This window comes from Ovis aries, chromosome 8, assembly GCF_016772045.2.
Source record: "Ovis aries strain OAR_USU_Benz2616 breed Rambouillet chromosome 8, ARS-UI_Ramb_v3.0, whole genome shotgun sequence".
NCBI classification, from domain to species: Eukaryota; Metazoa; Chordata; class Mammalia; order Artiodactyla; family Bovidae; genus Ovis; species Ovis aries.
The window spans coordinates 26762823-26784280 of NC_056061.1; the positions used below are offsets into that span (position 1 = coordinate 26762823).

The following is a 21458-nucleotide window of genomic DNA, read 5'->3' on the forward strand; positions in this document are numbered from 1 at the left end:
AGCACTGTAGAATTTAAAGAATGGTCGTTCAACAAAAAATGGTAAAAATTAAATATCTGAAATTGCGTGGAAATTAAGGATTCAGAGTGATGATTAGTCGTGATTTAGCGTCATGAATCTAATTTCAGTGATCAAGTAAAATGAAAAAGTTATCAAGTAGTAGTCAAACAGTTTGACCCCAGGTGGCAAAATTGTGGTAACAAAGTTGTGACTTTTACTTAGAAATATGGGAGAAAAAAACCCAACCTGACATAAAAATCAGCACTGTCACGAGACAAAGGACTTATCATCTTTAGAGAAAGACTTGTTCAACTACAAGTGAAATAAGACAATATTGTAAGCATGAAAAACTTAATGAAGATGTAGTTTAAGTGTGTACTCTAAATTCCCTGCTGGGTAGTTAGTACTTGTCTTACAAGAACATGAATTTGTTCACATTTCTATGTCAAATCTGTTGAAAGAAACTTTGGTGCAGAAGGTAGATACCTACAGCTACTCTTGCCATGTTTTTAAAAGCATCCAACTCAGACTGGGGATTGGGACAAAAGATAATGACTTGCCCATTTTATTATAATAATAATTCAAAGAATGTGGTGGTTATACTTGGAATAAAGATAAAAGAGGTATTTATGTGTTTTACAAGCTATTCAATTATTTGATGGTTGCTTATTGAAATGAAGACTTAGTCTACTAAACCACCTCAAACACTAATTGTGGTATAAACATAATTTGGCTTGTAATTGCTTATAATTAGTTGCTTTTCCATTACTATTATGCTTTTCCCAATGTAATTTTAAGTGAATATAAAAGTGCCAAGAATCTTGGCAAGGTAAGGCCTTGTTTGATACAGAATAATTTAAATGCTGTCTACCGACTGAATTGATCTTTTGTAAAATATCTTTCTTAAGCATCATTACTATCATGAAGCTCAGAGTCTCTTCTACTAGTTACCAAGTTAGTTATCTAGTCTATTTCACTGAATTTAATATGTCCAAAACACATCTGTCATTCTTTTATCATCAGCCCTGTTTCTATCATTTTAGATCTTTCCCACTTCACCAGTTTAAAAACAAAAAATTCTTAACATTTTTTGCTTTGCACATGAAGGATTGCCTAAAGAACTTAAAGCGAGTCCCATCCCCCAGACCTTCCTAAGGCACCTCAAATTGTGCTCCTTACCCCTCATTCTCTTTAGTAATCCTTCCTATTGAAATCTTCCTGAAATTTAAAAAAATCCTTACTTGACCCCACTTCTGCCTTCAGCTAACACCCAATTTTTCTGCCCTCCTTCACAGCAAAACTCCCTAAAAGACATGTCTATACTTTCCGTCTCTACCCTCATCTCTTCTTCAAACCCTTGAAACATATTTCTCAAAGCCCACATCTTGTCAAAGCCAGTGGTTCAAATAATGGTGTCCATCCTCATTTAACTCGTTCAGTAGCGATACAACTAACTATACCCTCCTTCTTGAAACAATTCTCTAGACTTTTGTGACACCTCTCTTCTTTGGCTTTCCTTTGACACATGCAGATCCTATCCAACACGCCAATGCCCTTGGCTTCCTCTCTGCTGTTTTTCCATGTGCATTTTCTTCTTGAGTGACCTGCTTCATCCAGTCCATGGCTTTGTGACATCCATACACTGCTGCTGCTGCTGCTGCTAAGTCGCTTCAGTCGTGTCTGACTCTGTGCGACCCCACAGACAGCAGCCCTCTGGGCTCCGCTGTCCCTGGGATTCTCCAGGCAAGAACACTGGAGTGGGTTGCCATTTCTTTCTCCAATGAATGAAAGCGAAGAGTGGAAATGAAGTCGCTCAGTCATGTCCGACTCTTAGCGGCCCCATGGACTGCAGCCTACCAGGCTCTTCCATCCATGGGATTTTCCAGGCATCCGTATACTAGTGACTTTCAAATCTGTTATCTCCAGCCCAATCATATCTTTTGAATTCCAGATCTTTGGGACACTTGCCTACCTGACGTTTCTGTCTGAATATCTAATAAGCACCTTGAAGCTAATGTGGCTAAGAGAGCCATTCCTTTTCATGCAAAACTTGCCTGCTCTTCACAAAAAGAAAAATAAAATACCCAGCTGTCCTCCATTCAAGCTTCCTGGCTGACATCTCTGCTCTGCTTTTGTTTGTGTATGGTCCATCCTTCTAGCAGCAACTATCTCATTAAATAGCAGTTGCTCAAGCCCAAAGTCACCCTTGATCCCACTCTTTCCTGCTTTCTTACTAATCCAGTCTATCATTAGCCTTGTTGGTGATATTCCTAAAACATTTCAAGTGTTTCTTTTCTATCTTTGCTACTACCTTAGTTGAGAACACTGAAATTCATTCCCTGGACTACTGCAGTAGTTTTGTAAACTATCTCTCTGCTTACACTTTGGTCCCCTCAGATGATTTACCACTGAGCAGCAAGAGTGATTTTTTTAAGTCCAATTATGACACTTCTCTTATTTTAATATTGTAAAATTCTCCAACGGTTTCCCATAACACTTAAAATAAAAATGCCCTACCTTAGCCTTGAAACCTCTATATGATCTGGTCCCAGACTAATTCTCCAAGCTCATCTCTACCATTCATTCTCTGTTCTCAGCCATACCAACTATATGCCAATAAAAAAAAATTTTAATAAAAATATAAAATTTGCATTTTCTGAGGATAAATATTTATAGAGATTCAGTTATTTTGCTTATTGCTTATGGTAAAGTTTTAAGTAGTGTGGGAATTATGTTCTTTTGAATATTTAATTTATAAATTCTTAGAGAAAATTAGCCCTATTCTCCCCTCCCCCCAGGTCTAAGGGTTAATATCAGAAAGCAGAATCAAGTTTATATCCCAGAGTTTGGAGGCTTCTACTCAGTAGAAACTCAGTAGCTCAAGTGAAAGAACTCACCTACAGACATTTGAGGCTCATTTCAATTAAAAATAAACACAACTTGGTCTTCCTATGGTGAGATCCACAAGACCAGAAACCAATAGCTTACCATCTGTTTTGTGGTGCTTCACACTTAAATGCTAATAGCCAACTATCAGTCATTTGAAGAAAGCCTTCAATGTTTGAAAAGAGACCAAAGTAAATAATAATAGGAAATAAAAGGAAAACAAAAGACAAAATAATTATAGGAAGTAGAAACAAACGTCTAAGAAAAAAGACCATAATTATACTCCATAGGGATGAGAGAAGATAGTTTGTCCATAAAAACCAAACCAAACAAAAATGGAATACTAAATAAACAAGAAACATTTAAAAATGTTTGTTTGAAACAAAACAACAAAAATAAAAGAACACAGTGCTTGGAAATTAAAAACCAGATAGCTGAGAGTGTTTAAAAGAAAAAAAAGGTGGGAGATAAATTTAATGCAATCTCTGAGAAAGCAGGAAAAGCCAGAGTTGAAAGACAGGAGAGAAAAGATAGAACATTAGTTGATCAATCCAAGAGTCCCCAAACTCAAATAATACGAGTTCTAGAAAGAAAGAAGAGGGAGGAGGTGATTATCAAAGAAATAATAATAAAAATTTCAGAATAGAAGGACATTGATTGAAAGGACTCCCCTATTACCTCATACAATAAATGAAAAAAAAAATCCAAACCAAGATACATAATTGTGAAATTTCAAAACACTTTGGATAAAGATTCTAAAAGTTTCCAAGACCAAAAAATAAAAAAGGGTCAAAATCAGAAGATAAAGAATCAGAGAGCACTGGACTTTTCAACAGTAACACTGGAAGCTTAAAGACAGGAGAGCAACATCTTTAAACTTTTCAGGAAAACATATTTTTACCTGAGGATTCTATACCCAGTCTCAAGCAGTACCTAGACTGGCTTTTTTTCATTTTTCTTTTTTGTCAATTATTTATTCTTTTGTTGAGGTATAATTAACATATAACATTATATTAGTTTGGGGTGTACAATATAATGATTCTATATTTATATGCATTATAAATAAGTCTAGTTATTTGCTACCATCAGTAGTTACAAATAATTTTTTTTCTTTTGTGATGAGGACTTTTAAGATTGACTCTTTTAGCAACTTTCAAATGTGTAATACAGCATTATTTTATTAACTATAGTTGTCATGCTGTACATAATTAGTACCTTAGTTTCTTGGTAGACACTGTGCTAAACTGAATGCAAAGCACTGGTAAAAGCAAATTGTCACTACAACTTATTATAACCTACTAAAAGTTAATTAACGAAAGCAAGTGATCCTTATAAACTATGAGAAATCTGAAGCCAAATGTGATTGTCTGTTTTCATCACAGAGAGAATGGTATTATAGTTATGGTGTGTGTGCATTCTAAGTCTCTTCAGTCGTGTCTGACTCTGTGACGCTATGGACTACAGCCTGCCAGGCTCCTCTGTCTACGGAGTTCTCCAGGCAAGAATACTGGAGTGGGTTGCCATGCCCTCCTTCAGAGGATTTTCGCCACCCAGGGCTTGAACTGGTATCTCTTATATAAGTCTCCTGCATTGGCTGGTGGGTTCTTTTTACCACTAGGGCCACCTGGGCAATGGAACCAAACTCTTAAAGAATTAAGTTCTGTTCATGGGTTTTTCTCTTGTACTCTTCTTGTTTGAGAAAGACAGTTAAAGGAATAACTGGATCAATAAACTATCGGTATTGATATGTTGGGCTTCCCTGGCGGCTCAGTTGGTAAAGAATCCGCCTGCAGTGTAGGAGAGCTGGGTTCAATCCCTGGGTTGGGAAGATCCCCTGGAGGAGGGCATGGCAACCCACTCCAGTATTCTTGCCTGGAGAATCCCCATGGACAGAGGAGCCTGGCGGGCTACAGTCCATGGGGCCACAAAGAGTCAGACATGACTGAGCAACTGAGCACACATCGATGTATTTTCTCTCTTAGGATGTCTTTGTTGGGAGCTTTAGAACAAAAGCTATTCTGGCACCTGCAAACAGGTTTTAGTCGGTTACCCAAAGCTTCCTCTCATCCTGGAAGTATACCCCGCTCCCATTTTTAATAGACTAAGCTAGACCACTCCAGTATTCTTGCCTGGAGAATCCCATGGATGGAGGAGCCTGGTGGGCTACAGTCCACGGGGTCGCAAAGAGTGTGACACGACTGAACAACTTCACTCACTTCACTCAAGCTATACCTGCCATATACCAGAATCCTACCTTGTTTTGGAATAAGGAGAATATGCTGATATGATTCGGAGAAGGTGATGGCACCCCACTCCAGTACTCTTGCCTGGAAAATCCCATGCACAGAGGAGCCTGGTGGGCTGCAGTCCATGGGGTTGCAAAGAGTCAGACACGACTGAGCGACTTCCCTTTCACTTTTCACTTTCATGCATTGGAGAAGGAAATGGCAACCCACTCCAGTGCTCTTGCCTGGAGAATCCCAGGGACGGGGGAACCTGGTGGGCTGCCGTCTATGGGGTCACACAGAGTCGGACCCGACTGAAGTGACGTAGCAGCAGCAGCAGCAGCAACTGATATGATTAGACTCTTCTGTCTTCCACAGCCTGAACTTCCAACTTGAAAGAACCAAAAAAAAAAAAAAAAAACCTGAGAAAATCCAATTTCAACATATCCTGTATCTGGGAACTTGAGATAGTAATTGTTTCATTCTTACCCACATGCCCTTCTGGGAGAGTCAGCCCCACCCACAGTCCATGGCGGGGGCAGCCCTATGGGCATTAGACCTTGTCTCCTGAGCCACAGCTGATTGGAACAGTAGAGAACACCAAGGTTTTTTTTGTGTGTGATCAGTTGAATCCAGAGACCTAGATTCTGAGTAACTCCATGGAGGGTGTAGAGCATAAAGTGAGGTGGACTCAGGACAGGCAGTCATTTTTATGCCTTATACATGCAAATAAAGAGAGAAAACTGGTCTTCAGAAATACCCCATAACCTAGGTGTGCCAAAGGAAGCAGAAATCATACAGCCTTAGAGAAAGAGAACAGTGGTCTGTCAGATTTGACCATTTCTATATTTATATTTGGGATCCATGAGATTTCCCTCTGGATTTCTTAGTGCTTTTTACATGAATTAATTTAATATAGCTTCTTTTTGCTTATAACCAAAGAATCTTTGACTCAACAGTTGTTAAATATGCATTTTTGCAACCCCACACTTTTATATTTTCATACCTCGTAACCCGTTTTAAGTTGGTTGTGGGCATGGAAATATCAGAGAGGAGAAGACATTTCTTTGCAATGTCCCATAGAAGAAATGCCTGGATCCTTCTAGTCACAGGGACTCAGAGGCACTTAAAGGATTAACTTCTTCAAGACTCAGCCTGCTTTTCAGCAGTTCTGGTAGATGCTAGAAGAAACCAGATGACCAGCCATCTGACTAATAACATATAATTTGATACCATTTATCAATGTATAATTATGTCAAACTATAATTTGGGAGTAAATATTGTTATAAAGTTATTAAATATGTTATGATTTGTTATTATTTCAGTAGTTTTGTAAAATAAATCTATTAAATCTTAGTTGCATGTTCTTAACCATCAGTTTTTCTGTAGATTTAATACATACAGTTACAGGAGTTTTTGTTTTTTTTTTTAATGTTTTTAGTATTTATTTGACTGTGGTTGGTCTTAGTTGCCGCATGTGGGAGCTAGGATCTAGTTCCCTGACCAGGGATTGAACCCAGGGCCCCCACATTGGGAGCTCGGAATCTTAGACACTGAACCACCAGGGAAGTCCCCAGTTATAGTTTTTAAAGTATACATGCACATTTTTAGAAATTCTTTACTTACGACCTTGGTCTCAGGATTCTTAAAATTCTGGAGGAAAATAAGCAATTTTGCAAAAAACAAATTGAATGTGACCAAACTATCAACCTTGTTAGATTTTATCTGCTAGAGAGAGCAGCTTCTAAAACAATAGTAGGGGGATTTCCCTGGATTTCCCTAGTGGCTAAGATTCCACTCCCAATGCAGGGGGCCCAGGTTTCATCCCTGGTCAGGGGACTAGATCCCACATGTTGAAACTAAGAGTTCACATGCTGTATTCTGTGTAAAACAGTGAACCCGTGCAGTTCAAAATCACGTTGTTCAGGGATCAACTGTATATACTTTGTGTGTATCTGCTCAGTCGCTCAGTTGTGTCCAACTCTTTGTGACCAGGTACCTTGGTCCATAGAATTTTCCAGACAAGAATACTGGAGTGGGTTGCCATTTCCTCCTCCAGGGCATCTTTCCGACACAGGGATCAAACCTGTGGCTTCTGCATCTCCTGCATTGGCAGCCGGATTCTTTACCACTGAGCCACCTAGGAAGCCCAAGTATATACTTTCCTCATTCAGAATTATGATTAATTAATAATTAACACTCAAGGAGTATTTACTTTGTCGGCTCAGATTTACACTTACGTCTAAGGAGTTATATAGAAAGGAGTGATTCCTTTTCCTTTTGCACTCATTTATTTTCCTTTTCATGTACCTTAGTGACTTACATGAAAGTGAGTTGTAACTCATTTAAATTCTAGTCTCCAGTGTGAAGTAGTTTATTGCTTAACTCAACAAGGCTTTAACCGGGAGTATAAGAAGGGGAGTGTCAGCATTTCCCAACAGTAAGGTCTTTAGCAATTAAGGCGTGGTACTAAAGAGCCCCATTCCAGTAAAACATGTTCCTGCTCTTCATCTTCTACTATGCAGTAAACAAATTCATTTGTTCTAATCCTTAAATAAAGGGAAAAAACTAGAAAGAAAAAAACACCATCCAAAACCAAAACTCATCTATAGCCTCAGAAAATTCCTGGACATAAACTATCAGTCACTGGATTTTCCTTCATCTCTGCCAAGTTCCACAGCCTCTGAGCAGGTTTCCCAACAGGAGATGAGAGAGGAGGGGCAGGCAAATGTTGCTAAGTAACACACAGGGTACAGTTGTGCAGTGGGCCTATCAGATGACACAATCTTGAGCTTTGTGCTGGTTCACAATCATTCCACGATGTAATACAAGAGCTGCAGTATTATGTAGATACAGAGAGGCAAGATAGATCATTCCTAACCCCAATGGTTACTTCCGAAAGATCACGTAGTTTAAGAAAGATATGGTTACTTACACCTATGGATTTTTCTTGTTAGTCTTATTTTACCCTGGAACATTTTCAGGAGTAGGTATCATCTTTTTGTATTTGTGAATTAACAAATTAGTTCAATCACTTATTCATTCAACAACGATTCATCCAGTACCTACTGAAGCATTGTTACAACTTAAGTATTAAAACTGAGACCCACTGATATCATGAATTTTCTTTAGAAGTTGGTTATAAAAATGAAAAAGAAAAAAAAGAGGGAAAAAGCGTAAAGATCGAAATCAGCAATTCCTTAAAATATTTATTATTGTTGCATTTTACTTTTACGCTTAGAATGTATGCTTTTATTTGATATGCTATGGGTTACAAAAACAGGTTTTTCCCAATTATTGTGGAAAGTGGAGAGGAAATCCAAACATGAATAGCTACATAATACACATTGGAAAAGACATGGTTATAGAAGCATTTACCAGAATTCCCTTTTAAACAAGGCACTGTTTTGTAATCCAATTTATACACATTTTAAAAAGAATAGTATTGTCTAAAGTGACCTGTGCCTGTTATTTTCTTATGCATATTTATCCCCTATTCTATACCTACGATGTTTACTTTTGGGGGGGGGACAAATTTATTACACCTAAAATATATACACAATGCTAATATTTATTGAACATCTAATTTATACAAGCTGGAGTGATGTTAATTATGCATGCTTTGTCTCCTTTACGTTTTAAGAAGTAGATACTGTCATCATCTCCACTTTACAGATAGTAAAACTAAGGTTAAGTAAGTTGTGTAAAGTCACACAGCTTGAGTTACAAGAAGCAGACCCGGGCAGTCTGTCTCTAGAACCCTCCCCATTAATCACTATACTATACAACTCCCTATTAGCTTCATTGTATTTCCTGATAAAAATTTCATATGGTACCTTAAGATGTTTCTAAGACTTAAGAGTGTTGAACTAGAGAACTCTCTGTTCCCTCCATTCTTCCCCTCTGGTAACCAGAAGTTACTTTTGAGTCTATGAGTCTGTTTCTGTGTTGTAAACAAGTTTATTTGTGTAATTTCAGATTCTGCATACAAGGGATGTCATACAGTAATTGTCCTTCTCTGACTTACTTTACTTAGCATAATACCGATTCACTAAGTCTTGACTGGGCCCAGGAATCTCATTGCTAACCATCTCTTAGGTAAGTCTTACTATTTGGGGTAGGAAATCTCTCTGCTATGTCTGTTTTCATACGTTCTCTTGTCTTTGGCATTCTGAAGTTTCACCATGATATGACTAAGTATGGATTTTGGCTAGGCACAAGTTCTTTTTATGCTACTTAAAATTGATTGAGATTTTTGGACATGTGGATTAATGTCTGTGGTAGGCAGAATAATGAACCCTCAAAGATGTCCATGTCATATAATCTTCAAAACCTGTGACTGTTAGGTTACTTGACAAAGAGAGATTAAAGCTACAAATGAAAATAAGATTGCTAATCAGATGACTTTAGAGTGATTATCTTGGATTATCCAGGTGGGCCCAATTTAATCACAAAGGTCCTTCATAATGGAAAAGGGAGGCAGAAAAGAAAGTGTCAGAAAGGAAGGGTCAGATATGAGAAAAACTTGACCTGCTGTTCTACTTCTGAAGATGGAAGAAGAGGGCCGGGAACCAAGGAATACAGGCAGCCCCTACCAGCCGCAGGGCTTCCCAGGTGGCTCAGTGATAGAGAGTCCACCTGCCAATGCAGGATCCTCAGGAGATGTGGGTTTCATCCCTGGCTTGAGAGAATCCCCTGGAGAAGGGCATAGCAACCCACTCCACTACTCCTGCCTGGAGAATTCCATGGACAGAGGAGCCTGACAGGCTACAGCCCATAAGGTCACAAAGAGCTGGACACAGCTGAGCAACTGAGCATGCACACACACAGAAGCTCCAAAGGTCAAGAAAATAGATGCTCTCCTAGAGACTCCAGAAAGGAACACAGACAACAATATCTTGCTTTCAGCCCAGTGAGACACGAAATGGACTTCTCACCTACAGAATTGTAAGACAATAAATTTGTGTTGTTTTAAGCCATTAAGGTATGCTAATTTGTTATTAAATGCATTGTGGTTCAGTTCAATTCAGTCACTCAGTCATGTCCGACTCTTTGAGACCCCATGAACCATAGCATGCCAGGCCTCCCTGTCCATCACCAACTGCTGGAGTCCACCCAAACCCATGTCCATTGAGTTGGTGATGCCATCCAACCATCTCATCCTCTATCGTCCCCTTCTCCTCCTGCCCTCAATCCCTCCCTGCATCAGGGTCTTTTCCAATGAGTCAGCTCTTCACATCAGGTGGCCAAAGTATTGCAGTTTCAGCTTCAACATCAGTCCCTCCAATGAACACCCAGAACTGATCTCCTTTAGGATGGACTGGTTGGATCTTCTTGCAGTCCAAGGGACTCTCAAGAGTCTTCTCCAACACCACAGCTCAAAAGCATTAGTTCTTCGGCACTCAGCTTTCTTTATAGTCCAACTCTCACATCCATACATGACCACTGGAACAACCATAGCCTTGACTAGACGGACCTTTGTTGACAAAGTAATGTCTCTGCTTTTCAATATGCTGTCTAGGTTGGTCATAACTTTCCTTCCAAAGAGTAAGCTTCTTTTAATTTCATGGCTGCAATCACCATCTGCAGTGATTTTGGAGCCCCCCAAAATAAAGTCTGCCACTGTTTCCCCATCTATTTGCCATGAAGTGATGGGACCGGACACCATGATATTAGTTTTCTGAACGTTGAGCTTTAAGCCAACTTTTTCACTCTCCTCTTTCACTTTCATCAAGAGGCTCTTTAGTTCTTTTTCACTTTCTGCCATAAGGGTGGTGTCATCTGCATATCTGAGGTTATTGATCTTCTTTCACCATTTTTGGAAAAATTTCAGCCATTATCACTTTTAATATTGCTTCTTCACTGTTTCTTTTCTTTTGGAACTCTGATTCAACGTATAGCAACCTTTTATTCATTTTTCGTGGCTCATAATCTTGCTTTTGGATCTCTTCTCTTTTACATTCTTTAGATCTATTTTCATGTACTAATTCTCTTTTCAGTTACATTTCTAATGATGTTTAACCTAATCATTAAAATTTTCATTCAACAATAACATATTTCCTTTTAAGAGGTCTTATTTGGTTCCTTTGCAAACTTCACTGGTCATTTTTTTTTTAACATTTTATTTTTTATTATTCAGATTTTCAACCTTATTTGTTTTATTTCTTTAAAGATAATAAACACACTTATTTTATATTCTGTAACAATCTAATATCTGAAGGTTTTCTATAAGAAAGTGTTAGTCACTCAGTCGTGTCTGACTTTGTGACCACATGGGCTATAGCTTGTCAGACTCCTCTGTCAGTGGAATTCTCCAGGCAAGAATACTGGAGTGGGTAGCCATTCCCTTCTCCAGGGGATCTTCCTAAACCAGGGACTGAACCCGGTCTCTTGCATTGCAGGCAGATTCTTTACTATCTGAGCCACCAGAGGAGACTTCCTTAAATTGCTTCTGATTCATGGTACCTTGTTTTCTAGTGTGTTTTATACATTGACTTAAAGCTCATGGTTCCTGTGGGAACTGTTTGAGGCTGGAGTTGAAGGATGTTCTCCAGAGAGGACATCCTTTTACTTATACTAGCTGCCTGAGAGTAGTACCAACTTAGGACAACTCTAATATAAATTTTCAGCATAAAGTGTTTGGGACCACCTAGACATCAAGGCTTCCCTGGTGGCTCAGAGTTTAAAGCATCTGCCTCCAATGCGGGAGACCCGGGTTTGATCCCTGGGTCAGGAAGATCCTCTGGAGAAGGAAATGGCAATCCAGTCCAGTATTCTTGCCTGGAGAATCCCATGGACGGAGGAGTCTAGTAGGTTACAGTCCACGGGGTCGCAAAGAGTCGGACATGACTGAGTGACTTCACCTTACCTCAGACATTAAGATGGAGAAGGCAATGGCACCCCACTCCAGTACTCTTGCCTGGGAAATCCCATGGATGGAGGATCCTGGTGGGCTACAGTCCATGGGGTCGCTAAGAGTCAGACACGACTGAGCGACTTCACTTTCACTTTTCATTTTCCTGCATTGGAGGAGGAAATGGCAACCCCCTCCGGTGATCTTGCCTGGAGAATCCCAGGGATGGGGGAGCCTGGTGGGCTGCCGTCTATGGGGTCGCACAGAGTTGGACACGACTGAAGCAAGTTAGCAGCAGCAGACATTAAGAACTATGAAAGGGTTGAGATTTTACCCTGCTACAGTTAGCCTGCCATAATTGCATGAATTTTAGCAGAAAATATGTGACCCTTGGGTCAGAGACTAAGGACAGGTTACTACTCAAAGCAAAAACAGTAGCCGTAGTGTCAGCATTTGTGTTGGTTCCTCACATCCCAATTTCCACAGGGCACACAATGTGGGTTAGGTGACATCTATACATGCAGTAAGTTGCATCACAGAAAAGGAACACTGAACTTATAGAACATGGATATTTTATGATGGGCAGAAAACATGCCTGCCTTTTTTTCACAGAGGTAGACATTACGGCTGTCTTCCAAGGTAGTAAGCAAATCTGTCTCCAGAGGGAGATATTATCATTATCCTCCAAAACTATAAAAACTGTTGAAAAGATAATCTGGAACAAAGACAGTTCCAGAAACTTGAGACAGTCATGAAGAATTCTCTCTTAAGAGGAGGTAGTTTTAATTGGGCCATGAATCTCTGCTTGTATTTGCAAATTATTAGTATAGCTTTTCCTTCCCTTCTGTGCAGAGCCAAGGTCAAGACTGGTAAGTTGTCCAAGTTTGTGTGTGTGTATATATGCATGTATTTGTGAGAATCTCCTATTAGATACCCTACCTTGATGAGGATTTTGGATTTGTCTCCTGTCCCTACATCCTTCGTGACCATCAGAACTCTAGTTCAAGTTCATCAGAATTTAGAAGATACTCTCCCATAAAATCTTCCTTTTATGCGTTTACCTCTCCAAATCCCTGCTTTCACTTGGCATTTGGCCTTTCTTAACTCTTTTGCTAGTTTAGTAATGTATTTGAATAGATGTTTCTTATGTTCTATCCAGTTTCTGTGTGTGTGTGTGTGTGTGTGTGTGTGTGTGTGTGAGAGAGAGAGAGAGAGAGAGAGAGAGAGAGAGAGAGAGAGAGAGAGAGAGAGAGAGAGAGAAAGAGAGGGTTATTCTGTGTCTCTAATCTCCCATACTGCCAGGATGGCTAAAATGGAGGGAAGATAATAATGACTGAAGTTCAGGGTATCATGAGTCATCTGTATGAGTGCTGGATTCATCCAGAAAGCTGGCAGGCTTAGACAAGAATATACTTAACCAACATGATTAGGAAATGAGGTTTTTCAGTTAACTAGATTTCTCCACTAGTTATCTGAAGAACTGTCTGCTTTGAGAGTAATATCACCCCACAAAGGCTGTTATACACAGGAAGCAAAGCTCCAGTTTTCTCTGAGTGGTATGTAGTCACTGCACACAGGTGAGAAACAGGAGGGAAAGGGGCAGGGCAAAACCTTTAAAAAATAACTTTGCTGTTGAAGATAAGACATAAACTGGTTAGAACTGATTAGACCCAAGATGGAGGAAGATTTGACTTCCAGTAGGCCTTGAGCTTCATTATATATGTTCATTATAATACAGAAGCATGCTAAATCACATACCCACGGGTGTCAAGGCAGTTTTGAGGCTGACCATAAAAGAACAAAAAGTGGATGGTGGTCCAATACCTGGAAATTTCTGCCCCTTCTCCAAAATAGATGGAATAATCCTCCCATTCCTTAGCCTATGAAATTACTCAGCCCATGTAAAATAACCACCTGTATTTTGGGGCCTCATTTTCTAAGATGGCCCATACTCTGTCTATGGAATGCGTATCTCCTTATATAAATCTGCTTTAACACTTAGTTCTCAGAGCAGAGCCCCCTTGCCTGCCCACTTATGCCCCTCACAAGTGTCCTATATTAACACAACTACTTCTTGCCTATCACTTTGTTTCTCGCTGAATTCCTTCTGCACTGAGACATAAAGAACCTTAGATTCAGCAAGTCCAGACACCAGGTAAGTGATTTTAATTAAAAGACAGTGGGTTCCAGATGCAGACATAGAGAACAAACTTGTGGACCCAGTGGGAGAAGCAGAGGGTGGGACAAACTGAGAGAATAGCACTGAAACATAGACATTACCATATGGTAAAATAGCTAGCTAGTGGGAAGCTGCTGTGTAATACACGGAGCTCAACACAGTGGTCTGGGACAACCTAGAGGGGTGGGATGGAGTGCAGAGTGGGAGGGAGGGCCACAAGGGAAGGGAAATATGTAGACTTATTGCTGATTCATGTTGTATGGCAGAAACCAACACAACATTATAAACCAATTATCCTCCAATTAAAAAATAAATTAAAAGAAAAATAAAAGACAGTGGGTTTGAGTCCCAGACTGTGGATTCAAGTTTCAGTCTGAGTTTTGGCTGGGTTTGAGTCCCATCTGAGGCCCAATTGGGTTTGAGTCTCAGTGTGAAACTAGGTGTGTGGTTTCAGCTGTAGTCACTGATTATTTTGTTGGAAATTTTAGAAATGCTGCATGTACTTAATTTCATACTTTTGACCTAGTAACTATTTAGTCACCTTTGACATAGTAACTACTAGGTCACTGCAGGTGTTCAGACACTGAAAATTTTCTCCTCAGGTCAGTTTAGTTCAGTCGCTCAGTCGTGTCCAGTTCTTTGCGACCCCATGAATCGCAGCACACCGGGCCTCCCTGTCCATCACCAACTCCCAGAGTTCACTCAATGTCCATCGAGTCGGTGGTGCCATCCAGCCATCTTATCCTCCGTCGTCCCCTTCTCCTCCTGCCCTCAATCCCTCCCAGCATCAGAGTCTTTTCCAATGAGTCAACTCTTCGCATGAGGTGGCCAAAGTACTGGAGTTTCAGCTTTAGCATCATTCCTTCCAAAGAATACCCAGGGCTGATCTCCTTTAGGATAGACTGGTTGGATCTCCTTGCAGTCCAAGAATTTCCAAAGAAATTCACTCCTAAGTAACAGTGTAACAGTCAGCAAATCACTTAACATATCTAAATGTGGGATCTTATTTCACAAGATTGTTAAAAAAAAAAAAGTGCCTATGACAGGGCCTTCCTGCTGGCTCAGTGGTAAAGAGTCCACCTGCCAGTGTAGGAGACATTAGAAAACTTAATTTAGACAATCAGAGGAATATTTTATATATCAGCTACAGGCAGGGATACTAAAACTTCAGTCAGAATTCTTCTAATTTCTATAGAAGGAATAAATATTTTCTGGAAGAAAATATTCTTTTGTACCTACTAAGAGGGACCAACTCTTCATCAGCTGATATATATTATTAACTTTTTTTTCCCATGAGGTTCATTCTCCGTAAAATAAAGGTGTGTGTATATATATATATATATATATATAAATATATTTAAAACCTCTGAACTTAAGCCAGTTGATGTCATGTTTTACTACAATTTTAAAATGAAAATATTAACAAATTAAAAAAAATAAAATGAAAATATTAGCATAGAATTCCTATGGATTTACTAACAGTTTGAAATAAAAATGCATGATCAAAAATGTTTGAGAGATACTCTATATGAAAAACATTATGGCAAATCACCCACAGTCTATATACTATTGTGAGTTTTGCTTGTTTGATGTTTACTCCACAGTATGAATGGACATCCCTTCCTATTATTATGTTTCCTTATTGGCTCAGACAGTAAAGAATCTGCCTGCAATGTGGCAGACCTAGGTTCGATCCCTGGGTTGGGAAGATTGCCTGGAGGAGGGCATGGCAACCCACTCCAGGATTCTTGCCTGGAGAATCCCATGGACAGAAGAGGTGCAGTCCATGGGTCACAGAGTCAGACACGACCGACTCTGTGTGCGACTAGGCACACAGCACAGTGGCTCAGATGGAAAAGAACCTGCCTACAGTACAGGAGACTGGGTGTGATCCCTGCAACAGAAAGATCCTCTGGAGAAAGGAATGGCAACCCACTTCAGTGTTCTCGCCTGGAGAATTCCATGGACAGAGGACCTGGTGATACAAATTAGATTTATACCATTTTAAAAAAGTATTTCATTTTATTTTTTTTGGTCATGTCCCAAGACATGTGGGATCTTAGTTACCCAACAAGGAGTCAAACCTATGCCCCTGCACTGGAAGCACTGGGTTTGAACTGCCAGAGATATCCCATAAACCATTCTTTTAAACAGCTATGGCATAATCCACTAAAAGGATGTGCTATTATTTATTTAACCATATTTTAACTCTTTCTAATTTTTATCATAAAAACCATGGTCATGCACATCTTTGTACATATAACTTTGCACACCTGCCTCATTAGTTTCTTTTTGTCCACTTAAGTTAGTGCTTTATTTTTTCATTCTCCATAGAACACTGATTTTATAACACTGAATAGTCTGATATGTACCATTACAGCAAAACTTCTACTTTCTGAAAGATTCGGATAAACAGATCATCAAGGATATAACTAGTACATTTACTAAAACATATCATAATGATAAAAACAAATGATCACACACAATAATCTTCACATTGACATAAAATTGGTATCGTCCCTGTTGAATAAATTTGGCATTTCATCTTTATTATGTTCCAATACTCTTACTGATTTATCTTAGTTTCAACTAATAAAGAATTAACATTTCAGAACTGTTAAGACCGATCAGTGTCATTGCCTACATATATTGATCACTGCCAAAGACACTAGCTTGCCTGATTACTTCTTTTTAAAACTGAAGTATAATTGATTTACAATATTGTCTTAGTTTCAGGTGTATAACACAGTGATTTAGTTTTATATATACATATATTTTTTTCAGATTATTTTCCATTATAAGTTATTATAAGATACTGAATACAGTTCCCTGTGCTATACAGTAAATCCTTGTTGCTTGATTACTGTTTTGAAAGTTCTCATAAGTAGAATTGTTAAGTCAAAAGGGATATATATTTAAAATTTTAGGGACCCTGGGGGTCCAGTGGTTAAGAATCTGCCTGCTAATGCAGGGGACACAGGTGTGACCCCTGGTCCCAGAGGATCCTCCCACGTGCCATGGAGCAACTAAGGCTGTGTGCCACAACCACCGAGCATGCACTCTAGAGCCCATGCTCCAAAGCTACGGAAGCCACTGCAATGGGGAGCCTACACATACCACAAAGAGTAGCTCCCACTTGCCACCACCAAGAAAGCCTGTGTGTAGCAATGAGGACCCAGCATGGCCGAAAAGTAAATAAATAAAATAAAATTTTATTTATTTAAAATATAAATTTATTTATCTTAATTGGAGGTTAATTACTTTACAATATTCTATTGGTTTTGCCATACATCAACATGAATCCGCCACAGGAATACATGTGTTCCCCATCCTGAACCCCTCCGCCCTCCTCCCTCCCCATACCATCCCTCTGGGTCGTCCCAGGGCACCAGCCTCAAGCATCCAGTATCATGCATCGAACCTGGACTGGCGATTCATTTCATATATGATATTATACATGTTTCAATGCCATTCTCCCAAATCATCCCACCCTCTCCCTCTCCCACGGAGTCCAAAAGACTGTTCTATACATCTGTGTCTCTTTTGCTGTCTTGCTGTCTTGATATTGTTACCATCTTTCTAAATTCCATATATATGCGTTAGTATAAAAATATGGAACGCTTCACGAATTTGCGTGTCATCCTTGCGCAGGGGCCATGCTAATCTTCTCTGTATCATTCCAATTTTAGTATATGTGGTGCCGAAGCGAGCACAAAATAAAATTTTAAATTCATATTGCCAGAATGCTTCTGAGAAAATATTTTTGTTGTTCAGTCACTAAGTCATGTCTGACTCTTTGCAAATGGACATGGACTGCAGCACACCAGGTTCACCTGTCCTTCACTATCTCCTGGAGTTTGCTCAAGCTCACGTCCATTAAGCCAGTGATGCTATCTAGCCACCTCATCCTCTGTCATCCCCTTCTCCTCCTGCCCTCAATCTCTCCCAACATCAGGGTCTTTTCCAATAGGCCAGCTCTTTGCATCAGGTAGCCAAAGTATTGGAGCTTCAGTATTAGTCCATCCAATGAATATGCAGGGTTGATTTCCTTTAGGATTGACTGGTTTGATCTCCCTGCAGTCCAAGGGACTCTCAAGAATCTTCTCCAGCACCACAGTTCAAAAGCATCAGTTCTTTGGCGCTCAGCCTTCTTTGTGGTCCAATTCGCATATCCATACATGACTACTGGAAAACCATAGCTTTGACTATATATGGATGTTTATTGGCAAAGTGACATCTCTGCTTTTTAATACACTGTCTAAGTTTGACAAAGCTTTTCTTCCAAGGAGCAAGTGTCTTTTAATTTCATGGTTTCAATCACTGTCCTCAGTGATTTTGGAGAAAAGTATAACTACTCAATTTCCCTTTCTTTAGTGAAAATCAAGCAACAATATTTGCCAATCATGAGAGGTGAAAAGTGATTCAGGAATTATTTAAGGCTGTGCTCTCAAAAGAAAGGGAGTGAGGGAAAAAGGATGAGTAGGAAAAGAATTGTCAACCTGATTCCAAGGGGAGTTCTGGAATATGGCTTGCCCCACAAGGGGAGCAATTTTTTGTACCACACTATCTGTTGGTCATTGGTGGTGAGCTGCCTCTGGGTAACTACTGTCTTGGATTAAATAGTTCCTTTTGTCAAGGGTCATTCTTTAGACTCTAGGGAAAAGAGAGCTGTGAACTTTTAGCTGCCAACACTCACAGAAGCTCCAGAATGGGGTATACCTTCCTGTAGGAAATATTGGTGGGTGTAGTTGAGTTGTGTCCCTTCGAGTTCAGGTCTACAAGAACCTCAGAATGTGACCTTACTTGACAAATAGCTCTTTGTAGGATGTAATTAGTTATGAGGCTGAGGAGGCTCAGGATACACTACCTCAACATATGGCACTTAGCGTATTTTCACCTGAAGGAGTTTGAGAAAACAGCAGAAGTAGGAAGGTCATTGTGAACAATCCACCACTCCCAAAGCAGGCCAAAAAACTTTCTTGTGAAAGGTGCCTTCCCTATATCTGGAGGAAGGGAGCATTCTTATCTCTTGAAGACAAGGGAATGCTAAGAAGAATGTGAACAAACAAGTCTTGCTAGTTTGTTCCCCATTTTACTATACTTACCCTATACATATCAAGTTACCATTCAGTTCAGTTCAGTCGCTCAGTCCTGTCCAACTCTTTGCGACCCCATGAATCACAGCACGCCAGGCCTCCCTGTCCATCACCATCTTCCGGAGTTCACTCAAATTCACGTCCATTGAGTTGGTGATGCCATCCAGCCATCTCATCCTCTGTCATCCCCTTCTCCTCCTGCCCTCAATACCTCCCAGCATCAGGGTCTTTTCCAATGAGTCAACTCTTCACATGAGGTGGCCAAAGTATTGGAGTTTCAGCTTCAGCATCAGTCCTTCCAATGAACACTCAGGACTGATCTCCTTTAGGATGGCCTGGTTGGATCTCCTTGCAGTCCAAGGGACTCTCAAGAGTCTTCTCCAACACCACAGTTCAAAAGCATCAATTCTTCAGTGCTCAGTTTTCTTCACCGTCCAACTCTCACATCCATACATGACCACTGGAAAAACCACAGCCTTGACAAGAAGGACCTTTGTTGGCAAAGTAATGTCTCTGCTTTTGAATATGCGATCTAGGTTGGTCATAACTTTCCTTCCAAGGAGTAAGCATCTTTTAATTTCATGGCTGCAATCACCATCGGCAGTGATTTTGGAGCCCCAAAAAGATAAAGTCTGACACTGTTTCCACTGCTTCCCCATCTATTTCCCATGAAGTGATGGGACCAGATGCCATGATCTTCATTTTCTGAATGTTGAGCTTGAAGCCAACTTTTTCACTCTCCTCTTTCACTTTCATCAAGAGGCTTCTTAGTTCCTCTTCACTTTCTGCCATAAGGGTGGTGTCATCTGCATATCTGAGGTTATTGATATTTCTCCTGGCAATGTTGATTCCAGCTTGTGTTTCTTCCAGCCCAGCGTTTCTCACGATATACTCTGCATAGCAGTTAAATAAGCAGAGTGACAATATACAGCCTTGACATACTCCTTTTCCTATTTGGAACCAGTCTGTTGTTCCATGTCCAGTTCTAACTGTTGCTTCCTGACCTGCATATAGGTTTCTCAAGAGGCTGGTCAGGTGGTCTGGTATTCCAATCTCTTTCAGAATTTTCCACAGTTTATTGTGATCCACACAGTCAAAGACTTTGGCATAGTCAATAAAGCAGAAATAGATGTTTTTCTAGAACTCTCTTGCTTTTTCCATGATCCAGCGGATGTTGGCAATTTGATCTCTGGTTCCTCTGCCTTTTCTAAAACCAGCTTGAACATCTGGAAATTCACGGTTCATGTATTGGTGAAGCCTGGCTTGGAGAATTTAGAGCATTACCTTACTAGCGTGTGAGATGAGTGCAATTGTGCAGTAGTTTGAGCATTCTTTAGCATTGCCTTTCTTTGGGATTGGAGTGAAAACTGACCTTTTCCAGTCCTGTGGCCACTGCTGAGTTTTCCCAATTTGCTGGCATACTGAGTACAGCACTTTCACAGCATCATCTTTCAGGATTTGAAATAGCTCAACTGGAATTCCATCACCTCCACTAGCTTTGTTCATAGTGATGCTTTCTAAGGCCCACTTGACTTCACATTCCAGGATGTCTGGCTCTAGGTGAGTGATCATGCCATCGTGATTATCTGGGTCATGAAGATCTTTTTTGTACAGTTCTTCTGTGTATTCTTGCCACCTCTTTTTAATATCTTCTGCTTCTGTTAGGTCCATATCATTTCTGTCCTTTACTGAGCCCATCTTTGCATGAAATGTTCCCTTAGTATCTCTAATTTTCTTGAAGAGATCTCTAGTCTTTCCCATTCTGTTGTTTTCCTCTATTTCTTTGCACTGATATCTGAGGAAGGCTTTCTTATCTCTCCTTGCTGTTCTTTGGAACTCTGCATTCAGATGCTTATATCTTTCCTTTTCTCCTTTGCCTTTCACTTCTCTTCTTTCCACTGCAATTTGTAAGGCCTCCCCAGACAGCCATTTTGTTTTTTTGGATTTCTTTTCCATGGGGATGATCTTGATCCCTATCTCCTGTACAATGTCAGGAACCTCATTCCATAGTTCATCAGGTACTCTATCTATCAGATCTAGTCCCTTAAATCTATTTCTCACTTCCACTGTATAATCATAAGGGATTTGATTAGGTCTAGTGGTTTTTGCTACTTTCTTCAATTTAAGTCTGAATTTGGTAATAAGGAGTTCATGATCTGAGCCATAGTCAGCTCCTGGTCTTGTTTTTGCTGACTATATAGAGCTTCTCCATCTTTGGC

General features: G+C 39.9%; 1 non-coding gene across 1 annotated transcript; it reads right to left on the reverse strand.

Annotated features, from left to right (window-relative positions):
• Window positions 1–17749: 17749 nt before the first annotated feature.
• Window positions 17750–17856, reverse strand: LOC114116257 (U6 spliceosomal RNA). The gene has a single exon (XR_003590246.2). It is a non-coding gene; the product is annotated as a U6 spliceosomal RNA (small nuclear RNA).
• Window positions 17857–21458: the final 3602 nt, after the last annotated feature.